The sequence below is a fragment of the Uloborus diversus genome, chromosome 7 (genome assembly GCF_026930045.1).
Source record: "Uloborus diversus isolate 005 chromosome 7, Udiv.v.3.1, whole genome shotgun sequence".
NCBI classification, from domain to species: domain Eukaryota; kingdom Metazoa; phylum Arthropoda; class Arachnida; order Araneae; family Uloboridae; genus Uloborus; species Uloborus diversus.
In genome coordinates this window covers 155,103,027-155,128,351 of record NC_072737.1, presented here as the reverse complement: position 1 = coordinate 155,128,351, position 25,325 = coordinate 155,103,027, and the positions used below count along the sequence as shown (strand labels likewise).

The following is a 25,325-nucleotide window of genomic DNA, read 5'->3' as shown; positions in this document are numbered from 1 at the left end:
TTTTGGTCATTTTATCCGTGTGTGTGTGAATGTGTGTTCCTTTATATTTTTATAGAAAGGCGTTACTGATGCCAATTCATCAAATAAAAAAACTTTTTAAACCTCATTTTTTAAAGCGTATTACGAAATACTCAGTGCAAATTCCGAAATGTTGTCTGTATACTTGACACTAAATAATGACCGCGTGTCTGCACTTCAAATAAGAGAGAAAAAAATATCAAAAGAAATGTGTTTTGTTAAATATTCATTTCTCATGTCACAAAATTGGGCTCGGTAAATTGATTAAACTATTGGGCGACTTGATCGATACATTAAAAAAAACCAAAACCCCAGTTTCAATTTATGATTGATCCCTTGGCAATGCGTTGATCAATCTGAGGACTCAAATTCAAGTCCTCATCCCGCGGACGAGGGTCTGAATACATGGCCATGTGTGTCTTGGGGTTGTAGCCTGCGAATGTATAGTTGTCCGTGATTTGATGTCACCGTTTGCGTTCGGAAGCCCCCTTCCCCCCAAAGAATAAGCCGCAAGTGGCTTGTGTGGAGAAAGAATGGGCAGCCGGATTTTACGTGGTACTCTTGCTAATGCCGACAATGGATGAAACTTGTTACTGGTATCTCAACGGTGGCTGCATGCCAAGTCCTTCTCTGAGAGGAAGTCACTGAAAAGGTTACTTGGAGCGTTGAAAAGGAGGTGCATATGATTTGAACCTAAAAAACAGGGATCAGTTTGCTGCGAATAGAGTTAAAAGTTTCAAATGCCAGTTTTTACCTAGCATTGACTGGTGAAAATTTAAGATTTTTAATTTAATGATATTTGATAAAAGTTTGAGAGAATAATGGATAAAAGTTAAGATTCAGTAAAAAATTTGAACTTAAATAAAACCTTGTTATCTCTGCTGTTTGCGCCAGTATACTGAGTAAATATCCTTAAGACACTTCAGAGATTCTTGTACAAAGGCACATTTTATACATAAAGCATTCTTTAAAAAATGTTGACAATGTATAGTAAAGATGATATTTTAATTTAAATTTGTTACGTTTTCCATTATTTAATCGTAAGAAATGTACATAGTTTTTTTTTCATTTATATTCCGTTAAAATTAGAACTAAAGCAAAACTAATTACTGTTCTTTCTTTCTCTTTCTCTCTCTCTCTTTTTTTTTTTTTGTTCTAAAGTTTAAAAATTCTCTACAAAGAAAAGTGTCTTTTGTTCTCTTCTGTAATCCGTTCTCTACATCGTGTATTCCAATGTACACTTCCAAGCGCCATCACGCACACACAGTTCTGACATATCGTTCTGCGGAATTCGCAGTTTGACTGGCAGGAAAATTCCTTTTGTTAATATGTACAGCACCGTTCAAGTTGTTTTGCTTTTTGAATAATGCCTTAATTTTTGGTCAAAAATACCGTTAGCGTTCAATGCTTTCTTGAGATTACAATTACGTATAATTAGACACTCTTCACCACGTATTGAAAAACTGAAATTCGGATAGAAAATCTCACCAAAACTTACAATTCCATAAAATTTTCTAGCTACTGACACACCTACTTATTATGTTGTGTTACTGCATTACTAAAGAAAAAGCTGTATCAGTTGCTAGAAAATGTATTGAATCTCAGTTTCCTAGAGATTTTCGAATAGTTAATGCAGTTTTTTTCCTAGTGTACTTCTAAGGCATGTTACGTTGTGTTACTTGTTATATTGTGTTACTGCATTACCAAAGAAAAAGCTGTATCAGTTACTAGAAAATGTATTGGATCTCAGTTTCCTAGAGATTTTCTAATACTCAGTGCAGTTTTTTCCCTAGTGTGCTTCTAAGACATGAACAAGCATATTTTTCTTCGATATTTTTACAATGTAAACGCATCTAGCATTATCATTTTTTACATTTAAACAGTCTGAGATCTAAAATTTATGATCATTTCGTTCAAAGATAACCTCAAACTACTCTCCTGGAGCAACAGGCCATTAAGTTCAGCTAGCATTTTTTCCCCTCAAAAATTTTGAATTTTACCAAAGTGCAAACACCGGATGATAAAAAATGACCACCTTGCGGATAAGATGAACCGAATCTCCTTAGTCGTTCATCACCGTTCTCTACATGTTGTATCCCAATGTACCCTTCCGCGCGCAATCACACACACAGCTCTGAAATATCGTTCTGAGGAATTTGCAATTTGACTGGCAGAAAAATTTCTTTTGTTTATTTCTTCTCATTTTCATTCCTTTTCTTTTTACTCTTCTTTTACATTTTCGTTTCTTAGGAGTGGCGAAAGGCGCCGTTTGGCGTAACGCCTCTTCCCTGTTGTCCGCCCGAATCTTCATTTTGTTCGAATCTGATGAGAAAAAAGTTCCATTTGTTGGCCTTTCATAATAATGGAGCTTTTCCTCTCAGAGGAAAAAGGTACACGGAGGGGGAGAAAAATAAAAGGATATATAAAATGAAGAGCAGAAAAATAAAAAGGAAAATTGGAATCCTGCTTGAATAAACATTTGGTATAGCTCTAAGACTATAAATAATTCATGGTGATGTTTACGTCAACTTGAAACTTCGTTCATTTTTTTTTTTTTTTTTTTAGTCAGAAAGGTTTGCGAGCGGAAATTTCGCATTATCTGAAATGGTTTCAGAAAAAAGTTTGTATACAATTCATGAGAGGTAATCTTGTTTCGGTTTTTCAGTCTTCCGGTTCTATAAACGATTATGTCTAACGCAATTTGAAGCTTTTCGATAGTTCTATGTTTGAGCTTGAAACACGGGGAAGTTTTTACAAGATCTAATTTATCCTGTTTCCTTCTGCACGACGTTAGAACACAAAAATACTCCCGGGGGTTTATTAAGAATGAAAGATCAACCTGGAAGATGACATGGGAATTTTTAAATTAATTACACTCGAGAATTCTTTAGCAGTACAAGTCCATTGAAAAATGTCAAATAAAATATTCAAACCTTATACTCATGTTTACCCTGAATGACATTCTTTTATAAAACTTGAATGCGTAAGTATGTCAAGTATCTTTTTAAAAATAATGTTTAATATTTTGTACTTGTGCGAGCTGAAGATTATGTTTTGAAGGAAAGTGGAGGGAAAAGATGAATAAAAGATAAATTTTCATACTTCTATTTTAGCTGAGAATTGATTTTTTGGGGATAGAAAGATGAAAGCAATTTTACTGCGCAGCTCATCTGAGCGTGGGAATAACAAAAATGTCAGTTTAATTACACTTGCCAACTTTTGATGATAGGCATCAGTTGAACCTTTATGCGGACGTCACTACTCAACTGATTGGAAAGTTATCAAATATTTGAAGTCCACAAAAATAAGAAAGATGTGTAAAGACAAATGAAAAGGAGTTAATAATGTTTAATATTTACTTAATCAATCAACTGATGTAATCCCTCGAAATTCATGAAAGATTTAAAATGATAAAATAAAGTCTGAATTTTGAGTCAGGTTTTTTGACCAATTTCAATTTCAAAAATCTAACATCTTAGATTCATAGAAATTTTGGAACATCATACATTTATGAAAATTTTAGAAAAATTTAACTACCTGGTAGAAATAAATGTAAACCTTTGTTTTCTACTGGCTTGAATAAATTCAGATGCTACCAGATGGAAATTTGCGAGTGAGCGCGGCAAAATTACGAGCGTATATCTTTTTTCTAGAATATAAAATTTGTAGAGAGTTAAAAATAATGCTAAATATGAAATTAGTGATGTCCAAAAAGTAAAAACACATAGTAAAGAAAAACTGGTGAGTTTTACAGAGGTGGATGAAATTGTATTTTGAAATAAGTAAAAAATTAGGACGGATGCTAAAAGCTTAAAAACAGCTTCATGTACCATCATTTTGCTGATTTTTTTTTTTTTTTTTTTTTTTTGACTTGTATGATGTAAAATAAAATTTATAGTTACAACCATAGACTAATAATAAGAATAGACCGAGCTATGGCAACCCTTTTGCTGCTCATAAACCAAACCATGTGACTGGTGGATATCCTAGCAACAGCGGGCGTTGATCGTAGCAGACGATCAACGACCACGAGAAATAAAATAAATAGAATTGATGGAACACGGAAGAATGATCTTTTATGGAGTCCGATTTGTAAATTTGTTATTCTAAGTTGTAAATATTTTGTTAATATAGTGAGTTTTTTGTTTAGATAGTATTGTGCATTTTCTTTAGTCAATTTCAATAACTCTCTAAGCAATTACAGATGCAAGAATCGACAAACGGTAAGATTTTTGCCTACAATTTCAATTTAAGATACCGATTAGTACATTTCTGCGTTAACGCAAAACGTTTACGCCATTACGTTCACGCCAACGCTGACGTAGCAGTTCCAAATGAAATAAAAGTGACTGAAAACTGTGATCGAAAACTAATTACTAATGTCAAAATAATGCGTAACTAAAAGAAAAACAGTTCAATCTCTGCACCTGGAAAAAAATTATAATGAAAACACATTACGTCTTAAAATACATGTCGAATGCCAAAATATAGATAATGTTGCCATCTAGCAACCATGCTGCCAAAGTTTTCGCCAAGCCATCCACCAGTCACATGATGTATCCATGAACCAAATTTTTCATCAGTAAGTCTGGGAAAGCTCGGTCTACTCTTATTATTAGTCTATGGTTACAACTCTATCATGGAAAACATAATATGATTGACACTATCAATGATCCTTAAGGTTCTCTATTTATGCGATATTTTTTCAAATTATCAAATTTAATGCGGTCTTTCAGTGAAAAAAAAAAGTCCCTACATCGGTAATAACATCTGACATTGCTTTATTTGTTACTATTACAATCAATTAAACATTTCAATTGCATATCAAAAGCAATTGCTTAGTTTTACAATGTTATGTGTTATTTATATCAGGGTTTAATATCTAACGAAAAAAGTGCAAGAGCTCAAAAGTCCTCAGAACATATTTTAATGCGAAAATAGTATGAATTCCATCCAAAAAAAGAATAACCGCATAAAATTCAAAAAATTTGCTGGAACTGAGTTTAATTTAAAAAAAAAATATATATTAATATATTAATATTTATGTGTATAAAAATTAACTTAAAATAAAAACATAAAAATTAAGCCCTGACTCAAATACATATTTTTAAATAAACGTACAAAAATTTGGCTGCTACTATCGTCTAAAATCTTAACAAACTTGCCCGTTGAGCTCACATTGATTAGATAATTTGGTTTCGTTATCAACGGGTATGAAAAGATCTTCTGTTATCAAAATTGTTCAATGTGTCATTTGTTTGGTTGTTAGAAAATGTTTTCAAAAATTTACAACAACAATAATAATAATAATAATCATTCTTGTAATAAAAATAATAATAATAGCAATAATAATAATAATAATAATTATTATTATTATTATTATTGTTATTATTATTATTATTATTATAGTAATAGTAAATAAGGAACGAAAGATATCAATATAAGTTTCATTTTTTGTTAATAAAATTGAGTGTAATTATTTTTTTTAATATGGTTTTTCAGTTAAAACTTTAATTTGAGATTTTGATATAAATCTTCATAAAACAGGGTGTTTCTAATGTTACGTTGCTTTTGTTGCTTTGAATATTTGGTAGTACCAAATGCATGTTTGCTAGTACCATATGCAATGTAGAAATATTCGTAAACAGAAGCTAAAACATTTTAATTATACTTTTATTTAAACTTTTGAATTTAAATTTGTATTTTTTTTTCTGCTACTTCTATATCTTATAAAAAGCTAGGCTTTTATGTCGGCGTAGTCTGAGACAAATTTAGTTTTTAAAGTTTCAATTAAAAATATTTTTTTAGTAATTAAAAAGAAGCAGGTTCTGTGTTAATCATTGCTAATTGTTATTTTATGCATTTCACTTTCTTCCAATTTTAATGCAGCACAATTTTATGTCACATTGAGTGTTTTCTACTCCAGTGTTTGCAACTTCAGATCTGCTGAAAATAGTCGCGTTTAAAAATCTTTACTAATAATAAAGCTGGGAGTCCCTCTGTCTGTCAGGATCTCTGTGACGCGCATAGCGCCTAGACCGTTCGGCCAATTTTCATGAAACTTGGCACAAAGTTAGTTTGTCTTTTTCTATTCCAATTTTAAGAACAAAACTATCATAAGATGGACGAGTAAATTACGAAATTATCATAGCGTGGAACCGTAACATGGGCACAAGCCAATTGGCGAGATACGAAATTATCATAACGTGGAACCGTAACATGGGTACAAGCCAATTGGCGAGATAATTCACCATACATTATTTGTAAATATACAGACGAACCAAAAGACCTTTAAATTTTTCTATTACGGGCAAAGCAGTGCGGGTACCACTAGTCTATACATAAATATGCTCTTGAACTCAAGCACTCGTAAATGACAAGAAGTCTATGAAAAACATACAACGTCAAGCACACTTTCAATCCCCTAAAAAGTGAACTCCATTATTTTAGGTGCTTGCACTCACGGGGCAGAAAAGAGCTTCAACCACAGCGCTAGATAATGGGTGGCCCACATTTTAGACATGTTGAAAAAAAAAAAAAAGAAAACCCTTATGTCCCTGTGGGGTAATGTACCAAAGGTAACGGGGAAAAGAGTGAAAAAAAAAATCGTACCCTCGTCGGTTGGGGCATTGTGTGTCTACGAACCTACCTAATTTCTGCATTTTTTTTCTTTCTTTAGCTCTTTCCAGAAGTTCAAGAACCTTTACACGCTTCGAGCACGCGACTAAGATCTACAATCTGTATTGTACAGGAGTCTTCGAATGAAAGAACATTCCGCCGTCCACCTGTCCTAGGTAAAATGGGGAAAACCCCTTTTGGGGCCTCTAGGATATTTCCCCTTCCGACATTCAAATCCCCACTGTTCCATTTTTTGTATTCCAAGGGGCGCGTGTCTGGCAGCACGCCGCTAGTGTCCAATCAGATACCTAAATAGCTAACGCACACCGTTTCGATTTTTTTAGCCATTTGCAACCGATTTGTAAGAAGAATTCTTTTTTTTTTTTTTTTTTGTCTGCAAAAGCAAGGCAGTAGGATAGAGTTGAGTTCAATATACTTCTTCTAGGATGCACAACGAAATTTTTCTTTGATGAGTCAAGCAGTTCTTGGTCAAGTTCAATGAATTTAGAAAGTTTGTTTCGAAGAATATATATATATTTTTTTTGAGTCTCGTGTCTGGAAACACGATGCTAGTATCCAATAGGAAACCTAAATAGTTAAAGCACACCGTTCCGATTTTTTAAACCATTTCCAACCGATTTGTAAGAGGAATTCTTTCTTTTTTTTGTCTGCAAAATCAAGGCAGTAGAATCGAGTGAAGTTCAATATACTTCTTTTAGGATGTACAACGACCTTTTTCTTGGATGAGTCAAGCAGTTCTCGGACAAGTTGAATGAATTAAAAAAGTTAACTTACAAGTATTTTTTTTTAAATTTCGAATAAATAACTTTTTTCACTCTAATTATTTTTTTCACTCAGATGTTTGGCAGCACGCCGCTAGTGTCCAATCAGATACTTAGAAAGCTAGTCCACACTGTTATATTTCTTCAGGTATTGTTTCAACCGATCTGTAAGAGGCAATCGTTCGCCTTATTTTTTGTCGACAAAAGCAAGGCAGTATGATAAAGTAAACTTCAATTGACGTTATGCAGGATTTACCGCCCTTTTCTTTGACGATTTAAGGGGTACAATACGTTTAAAACATTTTTTAAAAATTTAAGTAAATTTTATATTTCTTTGAAACTATAACATGCATACTTGTTTCGTAATCAATAATTTATTTTCAAAATCAAAAACTATTGCCTACTTTTTTTAAAAATTCAAAAAATTGAGGAAAATGTCAATTTTTTAAAATCCCTAAGGTTTTTTTTTAATTCTTGCACTAATTAAAAAAAGTTTTTTGTTAACCGATCACTGTAACCATCTCCAAAAATTTGTGCATTCATTTGCTTATGAGTTTACTAGAAAATTTTCTGTGATTAATTATGTAAAAAATCAAAGTAAAAAAAAAATGGTTTCTAAAGGTTTAACATGCTTTTAACATTTGAGTAATTTATAAAATGCTTATCCAATGCACAGTTTTGTCAAATATGTTATCCCAATTGCAAAAAGTATTACTTTAAAGCTGTATCTTTAATAGAAAAGAAAATAATCCTTAGGGATTCTAATGACATGAAAAAAAAAAAAAAAAAAAAAAAAAAAAAAAAAAAAAAAAAAAAAAAAAAAAAAAACATCAGCGAGAAAAAGCAATTTAAAGTTTTTCTTTTGCATAAGAACACATAGCGAGCATGACCTAAAACCACTCATAACTTTTTAAACATTTGAGCTAAAGCAATGAAACTTTTCCCCTGTGTTCAGAATAGTTTTTAGTTTTGAAATATGCAATAAAATTTTTTTTGATCGTTTCATCATTTTTGAGGTACTGTAACCCATTATGCACGTCTTGATCAAGTTCAGAGAAAGTTAACTTAAAAGGTTGTTTGTTTTTTCACTCGTATGTCATCATACACGCCGTTAGTGTCCAACCAGTTACTTAAACATCTGATACATACCATTCCAATTTTGTCAGTAATTTTCAACCGATTAATAAGAAGAATGATTTCTCCTTTTTTGTCGATAAAGTAAGGCTATAGAATTGAGTTAAGTTCAATAGACTTCTTATAGGATGGACATTGTACAACGACTTTTCTTTCATGAGTCCAGCTATTCCTGGAAAAGTTCTTTGACTTGAAAAAGCTAACTTAAGAGTTTATTCGTTTGCTTCTAATGGTAATGCGCATTGGATCCTCACCATTTGCAGACTTATTGCATTCCCCAGGGGCTGACATCTATTATTTCATGTAGTAACACTATCGAAGACAACTATTACCACAGATGACTTAAAAGTAAAATTGGAAGTAAAAGAACGTAAATGGTAAAATATTACAAATGAAACGCCCAACACTCAGTGGTGCCTCATTTGTAACCAAATGACTTAATAAGATAAATAAATACCTTTGTGCTGAACATGACTTAGTGCTTAAGGAAAGAATACGTCAAGCGATTTAAACCATTTTTTAACCTTTTCCGGAATACGAACTTAATAAAGCCATAATTTTCTTTTCCTTCTGACGTTATTTTTTCTAAAGTTCATCAACTTAAAGTAGTTTATCTGATAGCTTACATCTGTAGAGCATATTTCAGGTAACGCAATTTCTTATTGGTGAACGAATAGTTTAATTGATGCATCTATTAACTGAAAAAATTGTACACGTTTACACAAATGTGTTTTTCAGGTTTTTTTTAGAACAAACTATGTCTTGAAGTCTTGGGATGGGTAACTACAAAATTAGCAAACTACTCAAACATGTGTTTCAGACATTTAGAGAGCTATTTTTTTCAATGCAAAGTAGTCTACTTTTAGATGTAAAGACATCCGGTAAAAGCAACGAAAACGAACAGCAGACAGTTTAAATAGTAAAAATAGCAAATTAACAAAACAAACAAGACGAAATAGAACTCAGAGCCGAAATTTATTACATTATTCATTCAAGAAAAAGTCGTTAAGCAATAAATTTCTCCAAAAATTCCAGAATACTAAATTTTGCTGATAAAATGAAACCACTAATGAATAATTAGCAATAAATTTCATGTTAGAAAAAATTTTAACGATTAAACTAAAATATTTCGCAGAAAAGCAGAATAAACATAATACAGGAAAAACCTGAGAAGTGTTGGAAAAACAGAAAAACAAAGTTGCTAAATATGCGTGAAATAAAACAAGAAACAGAAGCGTAAAGACCAATAAAAAATACTAAGACAGCACAATAACTGCTGTACGACTAAAACCTAAAGAATTCAAAGAAAGGAGCGGGGGAGGGGGGGGGTGATTAATTATAAGAAAATAAGTCAAACGGCAGAAAAAAACGGAATGGCTTTAATATTCTTCAGAATGTTGAAATTCTCCCAAAAATCAAGATCTGAAGAATTTGAGCATTTCTGGATAATTTCATAAGGGGAGTGATTTGATTCCCAGCAATTAGTCCTGTTCAATTGCTGTATTTTACATAACTTTTATGCTTACATTGCTGGCCACATTATTAAACTGAGACTGTTTTAAAAGCAAATTCTTTATTGATTACATAACTATAGACACGTTAACGAACAGTGAAATATTTATCTAATATTTAGTATGCATTCCCTTGTTCTTGATGAGCATTTTAAGTCTTTTTGGCATTCTTTTCACAAGGTTTACACCATTTCTTAACTTTTTAAAAAAGGAAGTAAGAAATTGTTTATACTCACTATTATATATACTCACATACACATACTCACTAATTACCTAAAACTAATAATAAAAAAAAAACTAGTGAACTGTTTAAGCTGGTTGAGGTTATGTTCCTGGTACGTAGATAAACAAAGAACATAAACAAAGCAGACAGTGCTGCCACCTGCAAACATTAAATTATGCTAAAATAACGTAATAATCAGTGTACAGTATGTACTGTACTTTTACAGTAAAATAAAGAGTATTTTAGTACAAATAATGTACAAAAACAAAAAAAAAAAAACTCTTTAGTCTAATAATTTGGCCAGCACTATATGTAAGCGAAATTTCAAAAAATACCGGATCTGTTCGACATAGGCAGGACAGCAGCTGCAATTAATTTGACAAATTCCACAACAATTAGAAAAATCTTTATAGAATCTTCAAGAAGTGAGAACGAAAGTTTATAATTGGCGAAAACACCACCTGGAATCGGAAGCGCTTGAGAATCTTTGCGACCTGAAAACTATTAGAAGGAAAGAATGGCAAAACAACCAAATTCTTAGTGTTGAAAGTTCGGTTAAGAACATTACTTTGAGATTTTTTAGAAAGCTTATTTCTAAGAAAACTCAAAGTAATGCATATTAGCGGAATGACAAATTCTAATCCGTGATATTGGTTGTAACTTTTTTTTACATCTAAGTTAATTATTACGTTGTATTCGTAACAAAAAGTTGTCATCAACAATCAATTTACAATACACCTGTTTTGGGTACATTTTTTGTCCATTAACTGTTAAGACGGAAATTTCAATCATCATATGTTCGATGTGTACACGATGATCACGTGTTCGATGAGCGACCGGTAGCTCACCGGTTAAAATAATGACGTCAAATAATGACGTCACCTCCAATGCTTTAGCATTAGCTGACTTTACTAGCTGTCACGTGATTAATCAACCGATCGCTACCGGCTGAGCTCGTCGAACGTAAGCATTAAAAGAAGGATTAGTACACGGCGTACATTGCATTTTTAGGTAGAAATGTTTTATTAGGGGAACATGGGTCAAAGTAAAATAGCGGGGCAAAGTGAAAATGTTGAAATATTTTCTCTGCTTTTAGCTCCACGTATCTGGTATTACTTTAACTGTGTAGTACCATATGTAGTTCTATTCCAGTCAAAAAAAAAAAAAAAAAAAAAAAATCCGCCGAAGGTCAAAACATTTGGTAATACAGGCAATTTTTAAAAAATGATACACACATTGCAATACTTTGTTACGAGTCAAAAATTATTTTAGTTCCGTTAAAATGATTAAGTTATTATTAACATTTTAAATATTAATTGAGACCTCCTAATATTCAATACAGTATTAATTAGTTAATATTAAGCTTATTTTTATTTTGAGTGAATTGTGCAATTAGTCAAGCACATACGGGGCAAAGTGAAACAGTTTGTTTCATTTACTCACTCTATATCTTTTAATATTTATCACTTACGTTTTCATTTACTAATTAATGCATTTACATTCTTTCATTTAGTAATTCACTTATTGCATCATTCGTTCACTTATTTTCTTATTCATTCGTTATTTTACTTGCTCATTTATTTTTCTTCATATATTAGTTGATTTATTCAATTAATTATTCGTTTATTGTTTCATTATCTTTTCATGTATTCATTCAACCTTTTATTCACTGATTCTTTGATTAAAAATGTGTTTTATAATCGAATAGAAAACATTTCATCAGAAATATTTTTTTTTCGCTTTTCCCCATTAAAGAATAAAGTGAAAATTTTACACTTTTTTTTGAAGACTCAAATTTACTGCCAAAAATAAAAACAACTGTTTCAACGCAAATTTTATTATAAAATACAAATGTCTTCTCTTTATGTACTGTAACTACTTCCCCTACTTCCTTTTACACAGGAAAGGAAGTATTGTATTCACGAAAAAAATTTCACTCAAATATCGGTCTAAATTTTCATTTTGTTCCTCCCCGAATGAATGCTGAGTTGGTTTTTTTAGCACGTTTGTGTATTTAGGTATACAGCAAGTGCATATACTATGTAGTACCTAAGAACGTATACACGCCCGAAACATCCATTTTGACGATCCCCGAGTTAATTACCACGAGTTTTCTCGTGACGTCTATACGTGCGTATGTTTGTATGTACGTATGTATCTCGCATAACTCAAAAACAGTATGCCGTAGAACGTTGAAATTTGGTATGTAAACTAATAGGGGGATCTAGTTGTGTCCTTTTTGGCTGCATTCGGATATTTAAAAATGAGTTTTTACACAATTTGGGGGGGGGGGGGATCTGTGTTAATTTCTAATGTAAGTTCATGCAATTTTATATGACATAAATAGTATTAGAAAGACAGATAAGTGATTCGTGCATACAAGAAACTTTTTCACTGATTTGAAGGGAATTGTCTGGGCCTTCTAGCTGATTTCGAGTTTTCGGTAGCATTTATGTCTAAACTAAGAAGAGCAATTTTGTACAGTTATTATAATTTGATGTAATCTTGCTGAATTTGGTGTTCCAAACAGCAATATAGCATCAAATTAAGCAAATAAAATCTTTAGAGCAATCTCATATATAATTAAAAACTGAGCGTATGTACCTAGGTATGTAACTATGTATGTATATCTAAGTTACTTCTCTCGAACGACAGTGAACTGACCATCGAACCAGGTATCGATGGATTCAAAATCTTCCCGTCTTTATGTTTGGTTATTTAACACAATCCTCCGATAATAATTAGCTGAGATATCAATTAAAAACTATTAATTATTACACTTAGATTTCGATATGAAATCCTTATTTTTCGACGGAATTCCTCCACTCAAATTATTATTAGTGCTTCATCTCAACTTTCCGTAACAATACTTTTATTAAAATTTGTAGCGTGAAGAAAATCATTAAATGAAAGATCTGTTGCCATTTTTTTTTCTCAACTATGAACAAATAAAATTCTGTTTTTTTTTTTTTTTTTTTGAGGTTTTTCCTGCAATCAAGGGATTTAAAATGTTTCCTTTTTAAATATTTTTCTGCAATCTGCCGCAAAATTTTACTAATTTTTTTTCCGTTCAAGCCTGGTTGTTGAACACGTGTCACTCGACATAACTTTTATTTTCGAGGTAGACTGTGCAAAGCCGGGCGACGCAGCAATAACATTTGGGATTACTGGCTTATTTTGCACAGTTCTCTCGTCTTCATGCCAAGATGAGCATTTTCGCGCAGCATTAAATAAAAATCAATGGAATATTGCGCATTATATATAGTTCAAATTCTTCAAGTGGAATTCTCTCTCACGCATTTTACACTTCGGGATCTCGGGGGAGGAAAGGGCCCTAAGATAAAGAGCGCAGCCGAAGTTTCGCATTCATTTATAATCGTTTCGTCCCAGGGTTTACGGTCTCTTGAGTAAGAAGGCCAGTTGAAGACTTCTCGCGGAAAATATCTCTTTGTATATGTTTTATGTACTCTTTCTTTCGGATTCGCGTCGCATTTTCGTTTTTGCTTCGGACCGTGATTGAGAGCGCTCTCGCAGCGCGGGCTCCAGGAATTTGTCAGAGGTGTGCACTTAAACTTAACCATCCTCTGGGGTTATCTTCTTTTGATTCTCAATTCGATGAAAATAAATCTCCGATCTAGGTTGTTGTTTTTCTTATCTTTTTATTATTTTTTTATTTTTTTTATTTTTTAACGCGAGTCTTTTCTGTACATAAAATAAATAATGTGGTCGTTTCCAAAATTTTAAAAGTATTTTTCTTTCTGAAAGAGCATGCTTAAAAACATAGGATCTGGCCATTTTTTAAATAATTTGACAAAGTTTACTATTTTTAAAAAATTATTTAAGCAGGTGCGCAGACTCAATTTAATTTTTTTACGCTTCTGCGCATGACATTACAAATGATGAACTGCCTTTCACTGTTGCCACTAGCGAAGAGAACAATATTTAATTCATTTCTTTATTCTCGTGTAATGGCAACGATGATGGTGATAGCAAGCGTAGAGCACAATATTTAATTCGCTTTTGAGTTATCATAACATGGAAATGTGTTAGACAGCAAGCGTAAGCATTCAGCGCGCCAGTGGAATACGCGGCTAAGCTCATCATTTGTGACGTCATAAAGACCACGCCTTGTTTGAAAAATCGGATGTTTAAAAAAATTAATTAAAAAATAACTATTGGGAAAATTCAAGATTTTCCTCGCTCTGTGTTATTTTTGCTGTTCATTCTATCAACTTCAGTGACTAAAAGTAGTACTTTTGACTGAAGGAAACAACCCCATTCAATCTATATGTATATACTGCCATGTGCAGGTAAAGGGCAGTAACTGCAAAAATTTTTAATTTTTCATTTCTTTGCATTTTTGTCATGTATTGTACGTTGTCTTTATTGTGCAAGCTCGCTTATTTGTTTTCCGATGAAAAAAAAAAAAAAAAACACGAAAAAAAACGTCTAATTCCAGCAGCTTCCTATTGTTAGTATTGAATCCACCACACATTTCTTTAAATATCTCGAAAACTCATTTCTGCAGATACTGTCGTTTACCTGTACACGGCAGTATAAATGGCTGTATGTATGCGCGTGTGTGTATATTTCAAATAAATCCACACTTGACATTATGTCTTTGCTGAATTTGACACACAGGTCCTTTGATGACCAGGAATTAACATAGGGGAATTTTCGTCAGAAAATTCGCGAAACGAAATGTTTACGTCTAATAATAATGGCTGAATTTTTGTAATTAAAAGATGTCGAAATTTAAATTTTGGGTCATAAAATATCTCTTTTCTTCACATTGACGGGAAATTTTATTATTTTTTATTTATTTAAATTTTATTGTTCAACACACACTTGACACGACTTAAATAAAAAATAATAATGGTAAAAAAATAAAGCAAGTGAGTGATTCTTTTTCATTTATTTTATGAGAGTTTGCACATATGCATTTACTTAAACTATTTTCAGCATAAACCTACTGAGCTTTCAGAATGTTTAAGTAATTTATGTAGTTTCCTAAAAATAAAACTTCGAACTCAAGTGCTTATTATTTTCTAAAACGAGCTATTGCACGACAAAAAATTTAAAAAAGCACCCTATAATGCAGTACTAAAACCATTCCCGAAAGTTACCATCTATATCTCATACTAAAAAAAGTGAGGAATAACAATAATAAAACGAAATAAAGAAGTAAATAAATAATTTTAACGAAGCGATTCGTTTTTCTTTTATTTCTTCATACATTTGCATATTTGTCTTTGCTTAACCTGGTTTAAGCATTATCTTTTAGAGCATTTAAGTAATTTACAATATTTCTTGAAAAAAAAAAAAAAACTTAAAGTGGTTATGACTTCCTTAAATATTATGGTACACTGTTAAAAAACCAGAAAACTTTTATGGTAAATATTACTGTAAAATTGAGTGTTTACAGTACAGAAAAACATTACAGTAAATTGTACCGAGAAAAATAAACGATTGCAGCGCTAATTGATACACCACGTGACTTACAGTGCAAAACACATAACACCGTATTTCCCCTCACTCGATGTGTCTCAACTCGTATGGTGGGCAGCAAAGTCACATGCCAATCCGAAAGCCCCAAAATCGAACCTGCAATTCACATTTTGCGTTTTTTAACTATCGTTTATTCTCCCTGAACATTTTACAGTAAAAGAGGATTTTACAGTAAAAGTTACTGGCAACATGGATGCCAGTAACTTTCACCGAAAAATTTCAGGATTTTTTAAACAGTGTACAATAAAAGTATAATCCCGTGCAGTAACTTTTTTCAAATAACTACTTCACCATATATTAAGAAGAGTACATAAAATAACTAATTAATTTCAGAAAAAAAAACTAAAATATGGTAGCAATTTTGTTTTTATTTCCGGTGGCGATAGGTTGGCAAAAATATAAATAAATAAAGAGATTAAAAAAAAAAAAAAAATTCGTCTCATCCTGTGCTTTCTCGCCTCCCAGTAGAATTCGATGGGTGAGAACTTCTAGAGGGGAAAAAAAGAAAGAAAGAAAGTAAACAAGAAAAGAAAGGACATTAAAAGGGTGGAAAGACTAGGAGAAATAAAACGAAATTAAATTGAAAAAAAGAGAGGAAAAATTGGGAAGAGAAAAGAACCAAAAAAAAAAAAAAAAAACGGGAAAAAAATCAATCAGAAACCTGTTTCATAAATCAATATTTATCATTGGAGGTCACTATCTTTGGGAGATCCATCGGAGGTATAGTCATTCCCTTATTCCTGAATGAAATTCATGGAACTCGAAATCTCAAATTTCACTTAACGATGTCAAGTATTTATATCCAATATATGTATACTGCTGCCAGAGACTCAGATAATGTTAAAGTCATGTTAACATAGCTACGTATATCTGTAGCAGCATTAAATTCTGTCTTAGATTTAGATCCGCGTACAAATTCAACTTTATTTTCTGGGAGAAAAAAATCATAAAAGCTAAAAAAATAAATGAATAATTAAATAAAAATAAATATATCATAAAATGAAGTTATTTAAGGTTTTAGCAAAGTAAGTGTTCGAAAAGCAGCACTCACATTTGCCAAACGCTATTAGCTGGTTTCTCAAAAAATATTAATTTAAGATATTCACACTTCCTTCAGAAATATTCATAAACGAAAACACAAAACTATTTACCGCAATACTGGTTCTGGTGAATTCCAGCGGTAACGGAAGGACGGTTTTACAAAAAAATCGATGCATTTGTGTCTGTGAGCATATCAAAATATATATCTTTTCAAAAATTGATGCATAGACTTTCATACACATCATAGTAAGTTGATAAAACAGCGAAAGGTAAGAATTTTTTGTTAGTAATTTTTTTTTTTTTAATTGAAGTTTAAAAAACGGTAACGGAAGGACATTTTTGCGACATGATTTTTACGCTATCATGTTCTCCCAAAATTTCAGCTAAACTATCAAGGGTAAAATTCTATAAAAATTAGAGCACATGCGGGACTGTTCATACATTACAATTTGACCACTAGTTTTAGAAAAATATTATTTTAAACATATGAATTATGTATTTGTTAAGGGTAACGGAAGGACAAGAAGTTCAAAACAATTAATCTTTTAAATTTCACCTTACAAATATTTATTCAGCTAATACAGCAGTCTGAAAGAATGATATCTAATGCCTGAGCCAACTGTTACAATTCTGAATTCTTTAAATACTCAATAATTTTATGATAACCCACCGAATATTTATCTTCTTTCTCAGCAAACAAGAAGATCACTCCCGCATTATTACGCATTTTCAAACATGATACTTCTCTTTCTTCATCTTCTATATGAAGTACTTGTGCAACATTGCTCTTTGTTAATTTCTTTCCCTTCCATCCAACTAGCAAAACTTGTCCAAATGTTAATGAATGCTTTGGCATATTCTTATGATTTGGTGTTTTTGATTCAGCTGTATCTTCATTTTCAACATTATTTATTGACTTTCAAAGTCAGTCTGTTGACTTTAAGGTGAAATCTCCTTCAATTTGGGGAAGTACTTACTATATTCAATAACATAACTTATTACAGGATTCAATTAGCGTATATTTTGTGTGTCAAGATGAGAATGGATATTTTTGGATCATGTTTTCTCCATCTTTTTAAAAGTTGATGAATGAATTTATTGATGTCTTCGCTGTACGTTTAACAGTTAAATCAAAGCTCTCAACAGTCCTTTCCTGTGACTCGTGGCAATAAATCTGAAAGCAGTTTCAAAATATCGTATTGTTCTAATATAAATTTCAAATTTTTAAGCAAATGCTTCTGCTTGAATTGGCTTGTCATGTTACAAACATGTTATACCAAAATCATTTTCACAGGCTTAGGAGTTTTAAGTATAGTTTTCGTGATTTTCATCACATACCATAGAAAAAATAAAATCACGAAATAGTTAAAAAGGATAAATAAAAGATAAATTTTTAAATGAAAGCACTCATAATTTTTGTACAAATATTGCTCATATATATGTTTTAAATGGGACTAACAACTTTAAATAATAGTTTTTGTTTTTTTCGTACTATCATTCTAAAATTTTACCCTCTACCAGCTCATAGTTAAATGTCCTTCCGTTACCGTATTTTTTCGTCCTTCCGTTACCATTAAAAACCATATAAATTAAATCTATATTAAAATTCTAACTATGTCTCATTGACAAGGGACATAATTCTGCTTTGCATAAAAAAAATAAATAAATAAACATTAGTTTCTATACACAATAGGTTCTTGGTGAACTAACTGAGATGTAGTATTTTGGTAACGGAAGGACATCAAATTGTCATATTGTCAATTGACCTATTTCATGCTCAAAAAAAAAAAAAAAAAAGAAGAATTTTAAATTACTTACCAAAAAGTTTAATTAGACATTCAAAACATAAAAGTTAACCTAAATATTACATGCTGCTCACAAGTTTATTGAAGTTACAATATGTAACAAAACATACATTTTTTGCTCTGTAAAAACAAAGAGAAAACTTGATTTTGCTCTTGATTTTCTAAAAGTCATCAAACTATTTGGGAAAAACAGGTCAAGATTCAAGAAACTTATTTACTTCTGAAGAAAATGGTATATGGCAAGTGACAGAATATTAATTTTTAAAATTCAAGTGTCATGTCTTCTTTTTCCTGGAATTCACCATCTAATTTGTTCATTCCAGGGAAACACAAGACATACGAAATCATTTTATTCAAAACATTTTTGAACAAAAAATCTATTTAGATTTTATTTTTGGCCGATTATTAAAATCATAATCTTTTTTTTTTTTTACTTTATATTAACCGCAGGCAATCTTTCTTTAACTAGTTTCATTTAAAAAGTATTAGCATTTACTTGAAAATACAAAAAGAGAAAAAAATAAAAAATCGAATTAGAAAGCAAAATGAAAATAAAATGAAAATTGAACTGTAACAACATAGTTAAATCAAAACTGTTGTTACACATTTATTTCTTTGAAAAACTACATGAACTAAAATTTCTGCATTATGTGATCATAGCAAATCATTGGAATGACAGGGAATATTCAATATTAAAAACAGTATTAAGAACACAAAACAGTTTGATAGTAGTCAAACGCTACAATTTCACTTTAAATCAAAGAATGTTTTTATGCCATTATTTCAATCATTCTTCATAATAGCATTTAAATACATTTTGCAAATTTCTTAGTGAATTATTCCTGCTTTTGGGTCATTCTCCAGAAAGTGTAATTTTTAAACACAAATATTTTTCAATTTTGAAACCTTTTGTTCTCTTTTTTTTTCATTCTTATATGAAAGTGCTACCTACTAGAAATAACCATAAGCAATGATCAAGCTAAGTTCCACTCATTTTACTCATACATAAAAATAAATAAATAAATGCCTTTTTTACGGAAATAATTAAAAAAACAATAATAATGTTTAGAAATCGAGGTCAATTTAATATCAAAAAGTAATTTTGTTAATTGCGCAACAATGAGCTATTTTAATGATTATTGGGACTCTAGTATTGAGCTCTTTCAGTTAAAGTACGGTTAAATTATTAGTTGGCCTTTTAGTTCAAATGCGTGTTAAAATATAGTATTTAGTAAATTTGAGAATATACTGGCAATTTATATTTTGATAGAGTGCCTAAGATTGATGTATTTTCCCTCCATCATTTATTTTCACCTCAGAAATAATGACATTGATAAGGTCAGTCACGGAGGTTAGGAATTTCTATTAATATAAGCCTAATGGATACACTTCTCAGGGAAATTTTTTTTCTTCGTTGTTAGAATCTGCACATGTTAAGCATATAAAAACATATTCACTTCTTTTTTGTATTAATTTACATCCCTGAAATTCAAGTTCACGGAGGTGAGAAGTCAGAATAACCAGACTAAGTTTTTAAAGCAAAATCTATCTTCTTGTTCTTCCACAAAAATCTCACAACTTCAACTATGGTTGAAAATAAACAAGGGGGCTCTCTTGTATCATGAAAAATAAAATTTGATGTCATTACTGCCACATGTTAATGAGGAATGGCATTTTGCGTTTAGGTAATGGAGGTGACAATTTATTGTGTGACATTACTTCTTGTCCTACTAAAACGAACACGCAATATTAAAAAATTAAATATACTTAAACAATTAGTATTTGAGTCACTTGTAAAAGGAATAATAAATAAATAAGTATATACTTTTAATAAAACAAGTTATAAAGCAACATAAGCAGTCACACAAGGTGTGAGACATGCCACGGAGGGAAGAGTTCACATGTTGTGAACCAAAAAATATACTAAAATAAAAATTATTATTAAAAAATTGTTAGCAGGTTTAAATAGATATATTTTTGATGAAATTAAAAAGCATTGTTAAATGAATTGTTCATTAAAATCTTAACTGTAAAAGGCGTGTGACAGAAAAGTTACACTTGTTGAAGAATGACCCTTTTATGTAAGAACTCTGAGAATTGGGAATGCTTTACAATCACTCAATAGATGGCGCTACTTAAATTTTCTGGTTGATCTGCTGAGAAAACATTTTTCCAGTCTTCAGTTTGCTTACTAATCAATTGAAAAAGTAACAGCTATAAGAATTCAAAGAAATCATAGGATTTTACTTACATAGCTTTAAATATATTTCAGTTTAACTATTAACATGAAAGTTGTATTTGACGCATTGAAGTGTTTTGTTTGAGCTTCTAAATTTGTAAAATCATTTAGTATTTTTGACAACCGCAGAGAAAAATATTTCTCTTTCGTTAGGATTTTAAGGAAATAACTATGAAAATATGCTGAGTTTTTCCTTAAAATTTAACTGCTATTCGGTATTTTAAAAGCAAACTTCTTAAACTGCTATTATTAGATAATCAAGTTAAGTCTTAATAACTAATATTTATGTATCTCTTCAGACTTGATTTCTGTTCTTTAGCAACTCAGTAACCAAAATTTAATGCACGTTCAAGACGAGGGGAGAGGGGAGGGGGAGTAGGCGTTGAAGACATATTAGGTAAATGGTATTTAACACTTAACTCTCAAAATGTTTTCTGCATCGAAAACGTTTTGAGCATTCTTATCAACTCGAAGCATGTGCATGCTGCACTTTCTTCTGTATGCAATGTTTAAACTTTTTACTTAATAACAAGTTCTGAAATGTATATTTTTCAGAAAAAAATACTCACGAAACAAATCAACAAATAAAAAAAAAAATAATAAATAGACTAAAATAAAATAAAAATAAAAATAAATAAATCACTCCTCTTACTCCTGATATTTTAGTTTCAAGATTTATGTATGCTTTAAACTTCCTCGCAGGTTTATTTATTTATTTATTTTTTTAACAGATGAAAACACAACAGAAAAGTGTTCTTAGCAAAGAAGGTAACAAGGGAATATGCGAACATTTCTCCAGTACGTATTATACATTCTTATTGAAATCAGAACTAAATTGTTATTTCACGCTGTTTTTTTTTTAATTTGAAATCATTTGATAAATGCATAATTTGTGACGCTGCTCTATAATGAAATTTTGCTCTAAAATAATCTATAACCATAATTACTTTTTTCTTTCAGATTTTTAACTCATATTTAACTTTTTGATTGTAATTCATTCAAAAACTGCTTAAAATCATTTTTTTCCAGCTTGTAGTCTCTTACCTATAACATTTACTAATTTAGATGACTTGTGCCAAAATATTGCTAAAAGAATGTTGCAACTCAATTTATTAAGCAAATAAATTAGTTTATTAAATAAAAGTAAAAAGGAATTAATAAAAATATTTTTTTTAACCACGAACAAAATTTGAATTTTAATATGAAGCTCTGTATAACTATATTTTTACTTACCTGTAATTAAACCTCAAAATTAAAAGCATGTGTGCAAATATAAATTTGGAATAATTCCACTTGTAACTGAATGAGATTTTAACAGCAAAAAAAGTAACATTTTAACATTTTAAATTTACATTTTTTTTTCTTTTTCAACGAAATAACTATTTAGCGATTTTATGTTCTGGTAATTGCACAGAGAAAAATTCCTTAATTTAAAATCGCCCGGTACACTAAAGGTCAACAAACTCTTATACCGGAAACACGGTATAAAATATCGTTCCTTCCTTCACCCTGAACTTCAGGGAATAACCACCCCACTTATATCTGTATAAAAAATAAGTTCCTATCTACCGCCTGCACCTTTCTCGGAGGAGGAGGAAACCTTGAATTGAGACGCACCCAGTCCCCCCCCCCTCCCTCCCCTTTTCTTACCTGCTCCTCAAGGTCAGTGTCCCAGCTTTGAGATTTTGTTCCTTCCCAAGGCTCCTGAATCGACACACCTAATATTTTTTGTGCTACACTTTTTTTTTCTTTTGCTTTCAATTCTTAAGATCTAAACCTGGTAGCTTCCGGATAGTCGCTTTTATTTCCGGGTTCCAGGATACCGAAACTTATCTTTAGAAAACACGGTTTTTCTCTCTCCGTGCCTGAATCTCTCTCTCTCTCTTTTTTTTTACTGGAGAACAAATTGTTGAAGAACCTTTTCTTTACATCCTCTTTGCGACTTCTCATTCTGTAATTTATTCTAGACTTATTGAAAGAGCTTTAAAAATAACATATTTTCATACTTTTTTAAAAGTTTTTTTTTAATTTTCAGTTTTAAATAGGATGTTTAAGGAAATTTAAAACTAAACGATTCATTGGGAGAAACACCTTATGATTATTTTTTAATTTATAAAGGACTAGATTGATAACTTAAATTAATATTTTAGCAACAAATAAAGATACACAAATCTTTACATAAATAAAAAAAAAAACCTAACTCCAAATGTGCACTTCTGAGGAAAACTCGGAAACTACTGGACCGATATCGTTGAAATTTTTATTTTGTGTTGGTTAGTGTTGGAGAGGTTAATAGATCATTTGAGAAAACATTGAATGAAAAGATTTTTGTTATTCGAAAATTTATTTTAAGACCCAAAAATGTATCTTTCTACATGAAATAAGATTGTATTGTCTCAAATTTATTTTCATTGGAAAGCGCGAAAAAATATCCCATGGAAGATTTTCTGCCTACGGTCCAAAGAACCGGTGGGTCTTAATTAATGAGGAAACAACCAAAAACCTTTGACTCCCGAAACTGACTCTTTTACCCCAAAGTGAGATTGACTCCGACTCCGAGGCCATGGTTTTTATTTTGAAATATTCATTGTTGATATGATTTGTTTTTATTCACTAAAACTTTTATTGATGTATTCAGTGTTTGGTGGAGAAATTCGGAGTCCTTTATGTTTATACATAAAGATGTGTGCAGATTTTATTTATTTATTTTTATTTTTATTTATTTATTTATTTATTATTTTTCCTCTTTTTTTTGATAAGGAAAATGATTTCTTATTAAGTTGACATTTTGTTGTTTTTCATTTATTTTAAAAGTACATTTATTGTTTTTTTAATTACGTTTTGGCAACAGGAGAGAAAAAAAACGATTTTTTTTCGGACATAATTTATTTGAATGAGCTTATTCTTTTTCTTTTTTTTTTCCTTTTTTAAAGCGATAAAATATTCCTTTTTTTAGTGGAAAAAAAATGTATTCGCTTCTTTGTTTAAAAGGTGCTACTTCTTTATTTGTTCGTTTATTTATTTTTTACTCATCTATTTCTTCAGATGAGAAAGGCATATTTTATTTCTAGAAATCCGGTTAAAATGTTAAAAAGTTACGACTGAAATAATTTACGATTTTAGCTAATTTTGAGAATATTGGTCAGGTACTTAAAAGTTGATATGTTTAGTTCTGGACGGAACTTCTTGTCATCAATAGTTTTTTCTATTTTTTAAAACCGAAAACTAAAAGTATTCAATATGCACAATTTTCTCAATTTTCTGGTTCTAAAACTAATTTTAGTATTGTTAATTTTTTTTATAGATAAAATAGTTTGAATATTTCTCGTAGGTTTCAGTGTAACATTTTGTTTTTGAATTATTCAAAAAATTCCCTATAAATGGATAAAAGAAACTTTTTCGTCAAGCCTTTTTTGCAACAAACCCAGGAAGCACACTTCATTTCAAAAACGTTGTAAAGCGGTTGTTAATGTTGTGGCCACCATTTTAAAACGTTTAATGGTTACGTGTGCTACCTTTAAAGTTTGCTCGATGGAAACCCGTTTTATAGTTCAGAATATATGCTTTCCTTAAATTTCCCACTAAGCGCAATTGTTTTATGAACTATTTGAAATTTAACGAAAAATTGTTCAAATCAAAAAATGAAACGGGGAGTAATGTGATATCTTCACCAAGATCTTCCGGAAGAAGAAAGCTTATCCGAATTGGGCTTTTCCCTCAAAAATTATTAAGGAAAGGGTGACAGACAGACCAACAGACATCTCAAAATCTCACTTTCTTTTTTTCAGTATTGACAGTATCAGTATTGAGTATTTATATAAAACTTTGTTCCGAAATATTAGCGATATTTTAACTATGCATTCAGTCCTCTTTCATACCTTTATCTTTTGTTTTTCACTTTTACGCGAAAGAACATCAAAAAAAAAAAAAAAAAAGGATTATGAAAACTAAGAATGAAATTATTATTTGCACTTTTAAACAAAATTCAAAAACAAAATTGCTGCAAATTGAAATGTGTACGAAAAATTAGTTTTTTTTTCCTGAAATTTAGGAGATAATATTTAAAATCTGTGTTTGAATGTTATATAACTCTCCAATTGACCTTGATAGATGGAATTTGCTAAACATTTTACAGACTGCTGGATGTTCTTCACGTCAAAAAAAGTGTTTTTAGCGTATCGCGTCACGTCAAAAATGATACGCAATTAGTTATAAACGAGCTGATGTGTGCATCACATGAATTCCTTTTACTCCAATTTAATGTCATTTCCCCATTGTTGGCAAAATTAATGTGATTCAATAGTTTACTCTCTAAATATCACCAACAATGGCCAAATTGAAACCAGATTTTTTAAAAAAAAATCGCCAAATTTGTCGCCTAGCTGGCGACAAAACTTGGCGACCAAAAAACTGGCGATATATTGCCAAGTGTCCGCAAAATTATAA

General features: G+C 30.8%; 1 long non-coding RNA gene across 1 annotated transcript in view; it reads left to right on the top strand.

Moving 5' to 3' along the window:
* The window catches only part of LOC129225802 (uncharacterized), a 229,288-nt gene that overhangs the window by 158,827 nt on the left and 45,136 nt on the right, over positions 1-25,325 (top strand). Inside the window, exon 4 of the long non-coding RNA XR_008580750.1 lies at positions 21,611-21,677. This is a non-coding gene — a long non-coding RNA (uncharacterized LOC129225802). The remainder of the gene's footprint in view (positions 1-21,610; positions 21,678-25,325) is intronic.